Source organism: Sinocyclocheilus grahami, unplaced genomic scaffold (assembly GCF_001515645.1).
Source record: "Sinocyclocheilus grahami isolate Dianchi unplaced genomic scaffold, SAMN03320097.WGS_v1.1 scaffold576.1, whole genome shotgun sequence".
Taxonomy (NCBI): domain Eukaryota; kingdom Metazoa; phylum Chordata; class Actinopteri; order Cypriniformes; family Cyprinidae; genus Sinocyclocheilus; species Sinocyclocheilus grahami.
Window position 1 is genome coordinate 1,160,572 of NW_015505755.1, and position 16,229 is coordinate 1,176,800.

The 16,229-nt window shown below is 37.1% G+C and overlaps 1 protein-coding gene across 1 annotated transcript in view; it reads right to left on the reverse strand.

Annotated features, from left to right (window-relative positions):
• Positions 1–15,270, reverse strand: part of LOC107556694 (ras-associated and pleckstrin homology domains-containing protein 1-like) — an 86,019-nt gene extending 70,749 nt beyond the window's left edge. The window contains exon 1 of the mRNA XM_016239863.1: positions 14,998–15,270. The gene's annotated coding sequence lies outside the window, so the exon portion shown is untranslated. The remainder of the gene's footprint in view (positions 1–14,997) is intronic.
• Positions 15,271–16,229: the final 959 nt, after the last annotated feature.

Consider the following 16,229-nt stretch of genomic DNA (forward strand, 5'->3'; position numbering starts at 1 on the left):
AAAATAATAAAATAAATAAAACACGTTTATTCTGTGGCACCTAAAAAAATAATTTGGCACCTAAAATTTTTTCTTATAAGAGCCAATGCTCCTTACGCAATTTTTTTTGTTTGGAGCCCTGATATATATATATATATATATATATATATATATACAGTGGGTACGGATGTGTTATGTCATCGCATTCGATTATGAACTCGATATTGCCTAGCTTGTCAGTGAACTACGGTTCTGTGTAGTAAATGCAGGGTTAAGGGTTAAGGCAGTGCTGGAAAATAATGGTGGCCAGATAAAATATTGACACTTTGGGCCCAATTTGGACATTTTCACTTAAGGGTGTACTCACTTTTGTGGCCAGCGGTTTAGACATTAATGGCTGTGTGTTTAGTTATTTTGAGGGGACAGCAAATTTACACTGTTATACAAGCTGTACACTCACTACTTTACATTGTAGCAAAGTGTCATTTCTTCAGTGTTGTCACATGAAAAGATATAATAAAATATTTACAAAAATGTGAGGGTGTACTCACGTCTGTGAAATACTGTATATATATATATATATATATATGTATTAGGGCTGCACGATAAATTGAAATGGAATTGAGATTGCGATATGACAGAAGCTGCGATAGTCATGCGTATCTTTCAGTGAAGCACGGTTCTGTGATCAGCAGTAAATCTCCATCCAAAGGCCAGAGGGCGCTCTCGCGCTGAAACTCCAAATACGCCTCGCAGAAGAAACCCATTCGCTTTATTCGCTGCAGCTGAATAAACAGAAGATTCAACTACTTTCATTGATTCAATGTGACTAATAAACACATGACTACGGCAATATACGGTTTATCTGAGTTCTTATTATTATAATTTTCATTAAAATAAAGTATATTTATAATGCAATGCCTTTATCACTGCTTAAATACTATGAAATATGTTACGTGCCTTATTCTGTGTAAAAAGCAAGAAGGATTTATTTCAAACACTCGACTGACTTTATGAAGTGAGTTTGGAGTAAAAATATGTTACTAAATGTGGTATTTTCACATGCTTTCAGATGGAGCAGCATTTACTTCACAGAGCTGTAGTTCACTGAGAAGCTATGCAAACAGCTTTTATAATCGCAAACGATTTCTTCGATTTCATAATCGCGCAATAAAATCGTCTGCGATTTTTTTGTGTAACTTGTCAGTGAACTATGACTATGTGTAGTAAATTCCGCTCTATCTGAAAGCATGTGATGATGATTTCCTGCTGATTACAGAACCGGCTTTTTAAACAAAATGCGCATGACAATCGCATTCGATTAATCGTGCAGCCCTAATATATATATATATATATTTCATGAGTATAAAGTGAGAACATTCCTACTAAGAGAGCATTAGTGCACAAAAATATAAAATGTTTATATTTTATTATATTCAAAGGCCTATTGAACAGTTTAAGATCTCAGATGGTTATGTTAAACATCTGGTTTTAAGGGGACAAATCAATACAAATGATCAAAGTCAACATGAAACAGCAAAATGCATTAGCATTGACTGGATGGCACTTATGCTGACAGAAATATCTTAACAATAGTTAAGTGTGGATCCAAATAATCTTCCTACCATCCTTTAATGGAACACCACTGCTCTATATCACAGTGAAAGTTATTACATGACTGTGGAGACCAAAGGATGAGTATCTGTGAAAGCTGTGGAGCAGGCTCACTTTTTGTAATGGATAATATATATATGGCCTCCAGGTTTGCACTGCGATCAGGATTTAATCAGTTCTCTATAAATTCTCAATATTGTGTCATAAAGACACATATATAAACTCTATAGCCAGAAACAGATCATCTATACTGTATAAAGTACATGCTGTGGGAATTTCATCAGATGTAATATTCCCACAGTGAGGGGGGGTTTGATGAGCTCCATTCCAGCTACAGGTCTGAAATCTTCCATTCGATGACCACTCACCATACAGCTTTATGACCCTGTCAGAAAAGACTGCTTACTATAATTCTTCTTAAGTCTTTCCAGATTTTGATTCTGGCCACTGCCAGTCCCCTAACACTCTTTGGACTGATGTGTGCACAACTTTGAGGAAAACCAGCCGGAAAATTGTGTAAGCAAAAGCTAAACTAGAGTGTAGACTGAGTGTAAACTAGGGATGGATCATATCCAACAACCGACTAGCTTATAATTGAAGATGACTAGTTTATGTAGATTATTGCTTATAAAAAATATATTTTATTATTTTGACTTTTATTTGTTACTTTAGCTGTTGGAAAGTTGGGGAAAGACATGAATTCTGTTTCATTACATTGCTTTGTGTCTGTTTTTGTACACAAGAGTTTGTCTTACGTAAATACTCCCAAGAAATGTGTTCAACTGAGTTCAGACGAACCCAAAATCAGCCTGATTATGGCTTTGACAAAAATGATAGAAAGAAAGAAAGTTCACCAAATTTTTCAAGATATAAAAAGTTCATAAAGACATTGAAAAAGCTTTTGATGTTGAACAGATTTAATTTAGGCTTTTATTCACATACAGTGCCTTGCGAAAGTATTCACATCCCTTATTTTTTTTTTCATGTTTTGTTAAGTTGCTGCCTTATGTAAAACTGCTTTAAATTACTTTTTTCCCACATCAATCTACACGCCATACTCCATAATGGAAAAGCAAAAAACTGGTTTTTAATATCTTCGCAAATTTATTAAAAATAAAAAAACTTAAATGATTCCATTGCATAAGTGTTCATACCCTTATCTGGGACAGTTGAAATATTGCTTGTAGATGTTACTACACTTTGAGTGAAGTTAATCTGTGGTAAATTCAATTGAATGGGTATGATTTGGAAAGGCACACACATCTTAATAAAAGGTCTAACAGCTGATAATGCATATCAGAGCAAAAACCGGCACTGCTCATCACCTGCAGAGTACCATCCCAAAAGTAAAGTGTGCTGGTAGCAGACTCATGCTGTGGGGCTGTTTTTCAGTGGCAGGGACTTAGGGACACATCAGAGTAGAAGAAAAGCTCAACGCACCAAAATATTGATATAGCCTTAATGGAAACCCGGTCCAGAGCATTCAGAACCTCAGACTGGGCAGAAGGTTCACCTTCCAAAAGGACAATGACCCTAAGCACACAGCAAGAGTGGCTTATAGACAACTCTGTGAATGTCCTTGAGTGGCCCAGCCACAGCTTGAGCTTGAATCCAATTAATTATTTCTGGAGAAACCTGAAAATGTGAGTCTGCCCCCATCCAACCTGACAGAGCTTGAGAGGAGAAGAGGTGAGGAGATGAATAGCAGATAATTGCCAAATGCTGATGAGCAAAGCTTGTCGCATCAAACAAAAAATACTTGAGACTGTAAAGGTGCTTCAGCTAAATATTTAGTTAAGGGTATGAATACTTATGCAATGTACTTATTTCAGTTTTTTTTTATTTTTTATAAATTTACAAAGTTGTGACAATTCTGTTTTTGCTTTTTTTCAATATGGTGTATGAAGTGTAGATTGACGTGGAAAAAAAGTAATTTAAAGCAGTTTAACATAAGGCAGCAGCATAACAAAACGTGAAAAAAGTGAATACTTTTGCAAGGCACTGTATAAACATTGATCAGTCCACATACATAGAGCACATCAAATATGGTAAATAAGCTTAACTGTACTGGCACCTTATTGGAATCCCAGCACATCAAGAAAGCATGGTGGAGATTCTGTGTCCAGAAACACATTTGTTCTGAATTTGAAAAAAATCTTATGGATGTGGAATGACATGAGGGTGAGCAATTGATGTCATTTTTTTCATTTTTGGGTGAACGATTCCTTTAAAACTGTTTAGTAGTTTTAATCAGGGCAACTCACAACTAGACTGTTTAGTGCATATAGTGTAAACACACTACACAATTTCTGCACATTGCAATGAGAACATGTTCTCCCATTGTAAGCCCCCCTCCCGAAACTGGCACCTGTCGAAGTTGGCTGACCCTGAATCTGTGTGTGGGCCACAGCGGCCACAAAGAGCCACTGAGAGCCAAACAGTGAGGCTGACCTGGAAAAGTTTCCTGTCTGGCACATGGGAGTGTAATTTGGAGCAGCCGCATAATAAAACAGCCATAGTGGCCATAAGATTAACAGGAGGGTGACTACTAGTGGTTTGGAATCTACCAAGGATGTGTGTATGTGTGTGTGAGAGAGACTGCACTGCACACTTACCTTCAACAGAACCCATGTAAGTGACATAAACCTGCTTGTGTACAAAAAAAAAGCCTATGACAAACCCAAACCTTGACTCATAACACGTGTGAGTCATTGTGAACTTGACTAGCTTGCCAGTGCTGATCCTGCTGAACAATTGTAATGAATGGTAGCTACAGAGATAACTCTTACTACCACTTCAAAGGAAAAGATTGAAATCCATATAACAGTTCATCAAAACACATTTTAACAACACATTTTAACTGAGGGATAAAATCTTACAAAAAAGGTATCATAATTGCATCTTAAAGGAATAGTTAACCCCAAAATGAAAAATTACGTTGATTACTCAAACTCATGTCATTTCAAACCCCATAGGATTTTCATTCATCTTCAGCAAACAAATTAAGATCATTTTTATGTTTTCTCATAATTTTTTTCCATCCATTAAAATCCATGCAACCACTATTATCATGCTTCAAAAGTACAAAAATACACTGTTAAAGTACACGAATCAGCAGTTGAGACATGATTATGATCAAAAGAACAGAGCTCATTGGTTCAACCTTGTGTACCAAAGATAACCGGAAATGGGTTTGGAATAGCATGGGGGTGAGTAGATGACAAAAATGTTCATTTTTGGGTGAACTACAAATCACAGAACTTTTTAACAGTAAAGCAGGATTTCTGGGCCAACAGCTGACATATTGAGCATTACGAATTCTCCCATTCATAAACATTCCTTTTGTAATATCTTTATTATTTGTTTAACACAATGTCAGCAGCAGTACTTAACATAAATACAGTATCTTAAATGGAAAGTACAAAGTTAATAAAATACAATCAACAACAACAAAAACTACATAAGACATTTAATAAGGTTAATACTAAATACTTAGTTTTTTTTTTTAAATGTCAGTTAAATCTCCAAGAAAAATATTGTCCAGTTTATTTACAATACTATGCAGTCCAGTAAAAGTTTTTTTTTTGTAATTAATCCTGTTTAATGTACTTTGTAAGGCTCTCACTAACCGTTTGTTTTTACATCCTTTGAGGGAGTTAAAGCCTTTATAGCAAGGTCAGACCCTCCCAAAAATTCACACCCTGTCATCCATACTCAAATCTGAACCTCTCGGATAGAGCCTGTTTTCTAAACACATGCTATGTCTAGTCCTACCCCAAACATAAATAACAAATCAATGGAAACCACAAATGGCAATATACTTAGGTTTGGACTATAGGTGTAATTAGCTTAAGTCTAGACTAGATCTAGTCTTTATCTGGGAAAACTATTTTATCTGAGGAAAACCGAGAAACCAACAAGATTAGAGGCCTGGCGGCACTTCGACCTCCATTACAGGGACACACAAGCCTAGCCAGAAAAGTCAGCAAACAATAAAAGGACCTTCAACTATCAGCGCACACATGTTCTGCAAGCTCAAACATTCTGAAGGACCCTGGAGTGTTTATGCACACGGCTGCAAGATCACGCTTCACCCCCTTCTCATGCTCCACTATATTTATAGATAAAATGTATAAAATAAATACCACATTTTCAGAAGGAAGTTTGAAGTGTGGGTTAAAATTTTGAAGTCATCCCGTTACACACTCAGGTTTCTTACAGCCAGACCCACATAGTATCACTAAGGCCTAATCCCAATTCTACCCCTTAGCCCTTCCCCTTTCACGTGAACGTGCGAAAAGGAGGGGTAGGGGTGTCTCGATTCTCTTTTGGTCGGTTTTTTTTTCGGGACCACACTTCAAACGAAGGGGTATAAATTATCTCAGCGTAAACTGGCTTCAGGGGCAACATGGCTGCCCGAGCGAACAAAAAGACACATAAATGTAAGCATTTTTGGCATTAATAAAGATTTTAATGAAAAGTAATAATTCGTTTTTTGTTACATTCAATTGTGAGTTCATATGTACGGTCATGTTACTCAAAGAAATGTTTGCAAAAAATCGCTTAAGTTCGCTAACGTCATATCATTACAGACTGCACGATAGTGCCACAACATATGTTCATGTCTGATCAGGGCGATAACCACTGTAGACATTGAGGGGTCTAGTCCCCCCAATAATTAGAAATCGCTAAACCCTTTCCTCAAATACTGCCGATTTGAAAGAGAGAGAGAGAGAGAGAGAGAGATGAAAGTTGCATGTATGCGCGTCTGTGCGTTTCTCTTTTTAGAGTTTACTTCAAAAACAGCGATTTTATCCTCTCATTGCTGGAAAATATAATGTAGCGATTCAGTATTTAAACCCCGTTCACACTGCCAGCGACACGCTCCCATTAATTTTCAATGGAGAGCTGGCGACTTCCGGCGACACGAGCGACAGTGACCGTTGGCGACAGAATGTGGGAGTGTCAAGCGATGCGAGTCAAGCGACAAAAGTTAAAGCCCCGTTCACACTGCCAGCGACTTTTTCGCTGTATGTCGCTAGACTCCGTGCTGTGAAGACGGCTGTGGGCGTTCCTACTGCTGTCGCTCTAATGTTATTGGTAGACTGCATGTCTGGACATATCTGGACATATAAAATGCAATCACAAACTATATATTGCCGGTAAACTAAGATATAATTCTATTATGACTAGGAATTAGACTTAAAAGAAATAAAAGTACCATTCTGCTTTTGGAGAGTGTTGTTATATAAACTACAGCAGTGCTCGTGCATTAAATCATTAACCGGTGCTAAACTGCTCACTGCATCATGTAATTAACAACTCGAACCATCAATGTATGAATCAAACTCACTTAGACAGCCAACAGTTTCTTTTCTACGCATCATTTTTTATATCCATGTATGTGGTTACAGTAAAATCATATAAACTGTGAAATCGCTCAGGAAATCTGTCCTGTCTTGCCTACACTCGAGACGGTGACGTGTGAGTGCCACTGACAGATTCTTCACTCCTATTGGTTGTCGCTCGCGAAATTTGCTGTTCATTTGCATAAAGTGAAACAATTCTTAACTTTTGTCCCTTGATGCCCACATTCTGTCGCCAACGGTCACTGTCGCTCGTGTCACCGGAAGTCGCCAGCTCTCCATTGAAAATGAATGGGAGCATGTCGCTTTGTGTCGCTGGCAGTGTGAACAGGGCTAGAGAGTCTAGCGACATACAGCGAAAAAGTCGCTGGCAGTGTGAACGGGGCTTTATTAATAAAAGTCGTGGGGCAGCGTTGACAAGTTTCTTTGCTCCTGGATATGTGAGCTGTGCGGTATCTAATGTGTGTGTGTGTGTGTGTGTGTGTGTGTGACAGTGACTGTATCGCGTACCTTGTCAGTGTCGTGCGCTTTGCTTGGCCATTTGTTGTGACAACCAGGAAAGTGTGTCCAGCTGAATTCAATTTGAGTTTTGTTAAAGGAATAAAAAAGAAGCTTAGTTTACTGCGGAAGCGGTCGCGGCTGCGGTCGTGTAAAGACCGAAGAGTGTAAAGACCATCGACTTTACCGTGCGACTCCACCGGGCAGGACACCGGTAAAGGATAAGTATCGGTTTTTATTTCTCCTCTTTCCTATTACTTGTTTCACTTCTGTTTCAGTTTTTTATAACCATTTCTTACTATGTGCCAGTAAGTTGTTGTTATTTTGACATGTGTGTTTGGCTCAGTGTTATTTTTTTAGGATTACTGATAAACTAATGTAGTTTGATTTGTATTAGTTGTCTATTTTAGTTTTAGTTACAGTTGTAGTAATGTTGTCATTTTATTAGTTTTTTGTGATGTCTGTATAGGTTTTTTATTGGGTTTTGGTTTTACTTCATTTGAGTTGTTTCGGTACTTCAACATACAAAATGGAAGTGAAGAGATATATATATATATTGAATGTATTTATGTGTATGTACATGTATGTGTGTGTGGCTGTACATACACATATAGTTGTTTTTTGGTATTTGGTTTGGTGTTATGTTGGATTCATTATTATACTCATACCTTTTGTTCTTTTAGTGTTTTGAATTGTTTTTAGCTTTATTTTTTTGTTTTCATTTAAATGTTTAGTTTTGAAATGCTGTTGTATGCATTTGTCATTTTTATTTAATTTCTTTTATTTTCTTAAATGTGTATATAGTTGAGGTATACCCATGATGAAAATTACAGGCCTCTCTCATCTTTTTAAGTGGGAGAACTTGCACAATTGGTGGCTGACTAAATACTTTTTTTCCCCACTGTATATAGTATTTATAGAGTTTTAGCTTTTAGTTTTAATAAATTTTTCTTATTTGTAAGTCGCTTTGGATAAAGGCGTCTGCTAAATGACTAAAAGTAAAATTAAAGTAAAAGTGTGTCAGTAAGCAGCGCGTTAATATAGAACGGTAATTAAAGGCTCTAATGCACACACCAGCACGCCAGTATAGGTGTGTGTATTGTAGGAGCTAGACGACGTGTGACGGCATAGTAGTGGTGTCCCAATTCTTAGGGGAATATTTTCACCCCTACCCCTTGACACTCTGTTTCAAGGGACAAGGGGAAGGGGAAAGGGTATAAAATAGAATTGGGATTGGGCCTAAGACTAAGGAAAAAATAAACTGTCCTATAAACTTCCATCTGAAGATGTGTGAAGATATTAATATTGAAGGTATAAAAACTGCATGTTCTTATTTTGCTGAAATAAACATTTGCAAATCAAGCTTACATTTATAGCTAACAAATAAAAATCAACTGTTTAAGTTACTGAGTGTTTCACTGTATAAAATTACTTCTAAATATAAAGTCATATGCCATTTGCGCCAGGGCACTAAAAACAGTGCGTTTGCAAATGTCTAATTCGCAAACATCAGGTACCAGTAAATCATCACCCTGTACAACCAGATACTGCTACTATAACTGCATATATTCATTATAAAGATTTAGTTTCTTTTAATCTAAATTTTCCAACATACAAATTCACTGCTTTCAGATGGCAACTGTATTTCCAAAAGGATATGATGCATTGCAAACATACTGGAATTTGCAGTGGAGGAATAAGCAACAATATTGCAAACATAAACAATAAAGCAACAAATGAATAGCTCCATGAGGGCTGACATTTCACACAGTGGTGACCGGATATATTTCGATCCTCTCATTTATTCACTCTCAGAGCAGAGTCATGACCTTACAGCTGATTTCAGGTCAGTTTAATCCTTCTTCATAAATTAGATCGTCCCGATGCTGTATTTGCTGCATTCTTCTTTCACATTTCTTATGCCCTATTAATGTGTTTAATTGTTTAATTAATTTCATTAACTCTTCTTGTTTTAATTCAGTATAATGTATTTCTTCTGGTCTTTCCTCTCTTTCACTAATGTAAATGAACTGAATGGGAAAACCCTGTTCTAAGGGAAGGGAAGAACACTCAGTGATATCTTTTCCAACTGGATGAAGTAGAGCTGTCGTCATGGTGAGATCACTAATGTCACAAGGGGTCAAACATCACTGGGACACACATGGAACGGAAGTAGAACGTTCAGAATTTGGGCAATAAGCCACTTCATTTGTTCTTGCCAGACTGGGAAGTTTAGTAAAGATTTTTTTTTCTCCAGTCTTGAGAAGCTTATTTTATGGAACAAAATACAAATATAATAAGAATATACAAATGTAAGATTCTGCAAAGTCACAATGAAATCCAAGTTGAAAGTGAATCAGCAGTGAATTAGCTGAAACAAGACAAAGCGTCAGTACCTTTGTCAATATTTGGTCCAGAATGACAGTCAGTGTGCGGCTACACCACATTAATATTTGAATCATCAAAGACTCAAATTCTAGGAGTGTTTCAATGAGTAAGTGTGATTACATGCACAGTTTTAATGGGGTTTTGCATAGTCAAACTACAGTCTTCATCTCTGCAATATACATGACACTGCATAATTGAATATTTGAAGGATTATACAATATAGCGTTGTTACTTCTGTCTATTAAGTGTACATGGGGATAACTGTAGTCTGATTAACATACATACATGCTGGACAAAGCCAAGAACAATCACAGTGTGTACTGTAGGTCTGTTATTGTTTGAGTTCGACTCAAAATCAAACCTTTAAAATGCATGCAAATGCACTTGTCAAGTCATTTTTATTTGTATGGCTCTGTTTACAATATACCTTCTTTCAAAGCAGCTTCACACACAATTGTGCCTTTTCACACTTTTTTTATTTAGCCTCTGCCATTTATTTAAACTGTGTATGTAGGACTGATCTCATGATTTGTAATGTTACACCAAATCTATTAAAGGAATAGTTCACCCAAAAATGAAAATTCTGTCATCATTTACTCATCCTTATGTCATTCCAAACTTGTATGCCTTTCTTTCTTCTGTGAAACATAAAATAATATATTTTGAAAAATGTTGGTAACTAAACAAACAGTATTGGTGAGCATTGACTTACTACACTGTTTGGACAAAAAACACAGACATTTCTAAAAAATAAATAAATAAAATTTGTTCCACAGAAGTCATATCGGTTTGAATTTACAGTGCACAGAAAAGAATGCCCCCCCCTCCCTTTAAATAATCACATTTTGTTGCTTTGCAGCCTGAAATGATGACGGACAGTTTTTGTTTTATCCAGCTGTATTTTACAACTTATAACATCCAAGTGGAAGATATAACAGCAACATGCAAGAAAAAAAAACAAAAAAACAATCGAGCTGGAAAAAGGATCACCCCCTTGTGTCAGTATTTTGTTGAACCACCTTTTGCTTTTATTACAGCCTTTAGTCAGTTGTGATATGTCTCTACTAACTTGGTATTATATCTTTCACTTATATGTTATAAGTTGCACAGAGTAAATACAGCTGAATAAAACAAAACTGGGTCCATCTTCATTTCAGGCTGCAACAAAATGTGATTATTTTAAAGGAGTGTGATTCTTTTCTATACCCACTGTACATGAGCGTGAATAAATGGTGACAGAATTTTTGGGTTATCCCTTTAATGAGGATGAATCTTAATGTGTAGCCTAATCTGCTCTGTACATCAATTTCTTCACAATTACACTGTTAAGCCTATTGTTCTCCTGAAGCAATTTATTTAATAAGTGGATAGTAAATGCAGTTTATGCATGGTAAATTAGTCTAAAAATAACAGACACACAACTCACAGTTTCTTTTAGTTTCTTATCTCCCCAATGTCCAAAGCCACAGAATTCTAATATGCAAAATAAAATAATATGCTTGTATTTATTAAAATCTGTACAGTCCTGGCTAAATCAGTCTCAAAATTTTCTTAATCAGTTCTGTTCGGGAGTTAACGCTGGGCAAGTTACTTCAGGGAAATCAGAGACAGCCGAGTGTGAAGAGTTTGGCTCTGGATGGCCTGAAAGTGAAGGACCAAGCACACCTGATGATTGGTGCCAAGCATTTATACCAGCAGGTAATTCGCTGGCCTCCAGGTGCTCCATTGCGGGTCCTTGTAGCTGCTGAAGACCTATCTGGTTTCACTTTCCCTGGTGACTGTTTCACGGAGGGTTACAGTTCTCTTTGAAGGTCTGCCCCCTTTTCTGAGGGGGAGCTTTGGTAAAATAATACCAACTAACATCTGAGACTTTTGTGTGGCCCCAGGTCTTCCAACTCAAAGTCTCCATTTTCGATTTTTTAAAGAGATTAAATCAAATAAAAACCTATAAACTATAAAATAACAAAACTTTATTTTAAGAAATGTATCCACTAGAGGATGGAGTTGTTGTACTGTATAAAACAGCCCCATGTAAAGCTGGATTATCTCCTGCAAATTTGGCATTAACTGTAAAAGCATGTTTAGTTAAACAGATCACCATACAGATGACTTGAATATTTGTGTCGCTGAAATGCATTAGCGACAGCTGTTTTTCTCATCTAAACTGCTTTGTCCACACTCATGCCTAGAAGACCATGCATTCCCTTCTCTGCTTGGCAGTGCACAAGGAACTGAGAAAAATGGGGAAAACATGGACCAAGTACTTATTTTCTTAAGGTCAGCAATTTACAGACTACATCCCACCTTTCTGCCCATAGCTATCAAGGATGCCGACAACACGCTCTGACAGTGAACAACAAGAGCAGACTGAAAGTACAGACTTAAAAAGAAAGAGGAAAAAGTGACCCAAGAATTTACTAAGAAACTTCCTATGATTCAATCTCTCACTACATGGCCTTTTATTTGGCAGAAGCACTTGAAAAGCATGGACATCCCTCAGTGGATCTTGTCAAATTTACTTAAAGGGGTCATATGATGCAATTAAAATTTTTCCTTTCTCTTTGGTGTGTGCATAAAGAAGATCTGTAAAGTTACAAAGACTAAAGTCTCAAATCCAAAGAGATATTCTTTATAAAAGTTAAGTCAACCACGCCTACCTAATACGGCTCGTTCTAACACACCCCCACATATCTACCTCACTATGTGGAAATATTAGCATAATGCCGCCCAAATGTGCACGCTTTGAAAGCTGACGCTCACAATTATGGTAACATTATGGTATGGTTACATTTCCGACGCGTGCTTGTGGTGTTCGGCCAATCACAATGCACTGGGTCAGCTGGCCAATCAGAGCAGACTGCGCTTGTCAAAGGAGGGGGCTTTGTTGAAAACTACTGTTTGAGAGAGGCGGGGCATTAAGGACCTACAATAATGTACAGTATTTGAAAAATAATGTGTTTTTTGAACATTAAAGCATGTCAACATTTTGTTACAACAAATAATGATATTTAAAATAGCATCATATGACCCCCTTTAAATTATGTTACATATTGTGCAGAAATTATCATGTAAAAATACAGTTTTACATCCTGATTAGACATGTCCTGTAATGATGTTAAAAGCTCATAAATAATTTAAAACTATAAAACTGAGGTGTGTCCATGAACAATAAACACGTTAAAAGTAGGGCTGGGCGATTTTCCCGATTTTATCGATTAATTCGAATTTATTGTTTTGCCACGATTTAATTTTTTAGAAATCGAGGAATCGCGATTTTGAATAGAAATATTACCAAATGCTAGAATTAGACACTTTGACAATATGCCGGTGATAACAGTAAAGAGAAAAGAACGATCCAACCACATGTTGGTGCACGTGATTAACCGCTCACATGTGACGCGCTCTGTGAAGGACCATAAATGTAACGCTAGGCATCATTCACACAGTGCTTTTGTTTTGACAAAGATGCGAAGCGGGCAGTGGAATAGGTAAAACATGCAAGAATATGGGAGTGAACTTATTTTAACTTGAGCGCAGTGTTTTTAGAATGGCGTTTCATGCATGAGACACTGCAAGAGACGCGAGCACAACAGTCAAACACATCCATGTTTACACCGAAAAAACAATGGAAAAGCAGCGCAATCGAATAAAAAACCTGTAAAGAACTACTACTGTATGTCTGATATTTCATGTTTGCATCATGGTGACAGGCTGAAAGCTGCTGTTGTTTTTACAGAACATTTATAGTTAATGATAGTGATTTGTTTAACATTTACATCATGTTGACAACTTGTGCTGCTCTTAGAATACAATTTTCTTTAGCTAAAGGATTAATAAAGAAAAAGTAACTTGAATCATGGGTACATTTTCAAGTTGACTAGCTAAAAATCGTTAAAAAAAATCGAGAATCGGTCAAACATTCTGGAAAAATTGAGATTGATATTTTGCAAAATCGCCCAGCCCTAGTAAAAAGTAGCACTTGTATCTCCCCAATAAACAACAAGGCTTGATTAATATGTCCCTGTTCTCATGAACCAGGCTTGTAAGGGACAATCCCTGTTTACATACCCTGTGTCAGGAGTAACAAGATTATTCTTCTGAGGATAAACAATTATATTTACTCCCACTTTAACAGGAACATGGGCGCAGCATAGTCACGATTAAATGACCATTCATTGATATGGATGAAGAATTACATTAAAAGCGACATTGAAAATACTTGAAAACGGACATGTGACAAAAACATTTATGACTTGTGTGACTGTAACAGGACAATGAGCACAGTCTGGACACGATGGCCACGTTAAACGTGCAGAAAATCTTTACATAGCCTACATTTCCCATCCCAATACCTCAATAAACTGCGTTCATTCCTTTTTTAACCCTATAGGATTATCGAATGGTTTAAAATCCAGAAACTACATGCTAGCCTCCGGGCTCGATAGGGTGGAGACCAGCAAGATGACAACATTGTCTCAAGTAATATTCATTTGAAAGCGCAGAGATGGAAGCATAATTACAATGCGCGAAAATAAAACGACTCCCTACACCAACGTGGGGTGAAGGGGGCATGAAATTTATGGGCGTTATGAACACACCCAGGATCAAGCCGACATGCAGCGTTGAATGAAAACACGTGACGGCCTTTTTATTCTCTGGTAAAGTGTTTTTGGTGAATAAATGTAACATGCTGCACTGATCAAATGCTCAAAATGTCACATTGATCACTGGACCACACAGTACATATAGGCTACACACACCCAGAACAACCCTGCTTTCTTTAACTCAACTGGAAATGAAGCCAAATGTGGATAATTACACGAGCTTATTACAGTTCTACAAACTAACTCCCACCTGGTCAGCAAAATTCATTGACTGATTATGGAGAGCTTTTGTGCAAAGGTCCCATTGTCAAATGACTAAGATGAATTCGCCCCCTTTCTTTAACACGCTCCATGTCTTTTTGTCCAGGCAATTTTCTATAAGAACAAACAATAACAGCAGACAGTATAACTAAGCCAGTTTGTTTAGAATGGGATCTTCCAGGCCTTTCCTAATGTAAACCTAACTTTTACAACAGAACGCCGCACAAGTTAAAGCCTATGTATGAGTATCAGACAGAAAGACGAGATGATAGTAGCCACTTACCTACCCAGCGGCGAAGAGCTCTGCAATTATTTTATGTAATGAAAACAGCCGATAATTATTTATAAGAATGTTAAAGGTAAATATCCCACGTCCCTGGTGCTGAACACTGCGGTATGTATACCAAAAAGGCAAATTATTCATTTGCCCGATATCATTCTACCAGTCTTCTATTGACACATTTCGGTTTCCTCTCCCATTCTCTCTCCCAGAGAACGGAGATTGCTGCGCGTGCCTCGCCTCCCGTTTCCTGTCCTGCCCAGATTCAGCGCTCGACCAATCAGCCGATCAGAAGGAGGCGCGTGGATCCCTCCTTTTTCTTCACACGAGAGCAGCAGCAGGCCGCTACTAGTGCAAGGACAACAGGCAGCACATGTGCATCTTGTATTATGGCACTGAACTAGGCAGTTAGAATAATAAAGTCCCATCTGTTTTTAGACCCGTTTTGGATAATAGACGCAGTCCCGAGTTCTACTGTGAAAGCGTAGTAACTGTGTAAAGTTTTAAATATATTTTAGCTAATTTCAATTAATAATTGTAGATACTTTTTCTTAGTCACATTAGCGTAGAAAAGATTGGTTACATAAACCGTGCAAACTCCAAAGTGAAAGGTAGTTGTTTGTTTTCGAGAACGAAGCAACACTTTTTGAGAAAGTAAAAAAAAAAAATAATAAAAAACAATTTTGAGAAAGTGTAGTTACGTTAGCATTAATTATATTATTTATACAATTTTAAATTAAATATATATTTTTGTTACTTTATTATTTACTTTTTAAATAATTTATTATTATGATTTGATTAGGGTTTGGAGTAAAACAAGTTTTTTTAGTTGTACACACTATTTTATGGTGTGCACTACTGAGAGAGAGACACACACGCACACACCGATCAGGCATGACATTATGACCACTGACAGGTGAAGTGAATAACACTGATTATCACTTAATCACATCACCTGTTAGTGGGTGGGATATATTAGGCAGCAAGTGAACATTTTGGCTGCGTCCGAAACCGCCTACTCAATACTTAATTTCAAGAAGTACTTACTTAATTTCAATAAGTACTTACTTAACGAGCGCTAAAAGAGTAGGTACTCTACAGCCAAATCTCGTTAAGTATGAATGCGATCTGGACTTCATCCGCCATGTTGACATTATCATGTGATCTACGATGTTACAATCGCAACAACTTAAAAGATACCAGCGGCAGGTTTAATTGATCTCTCTGTAAATATTTAGA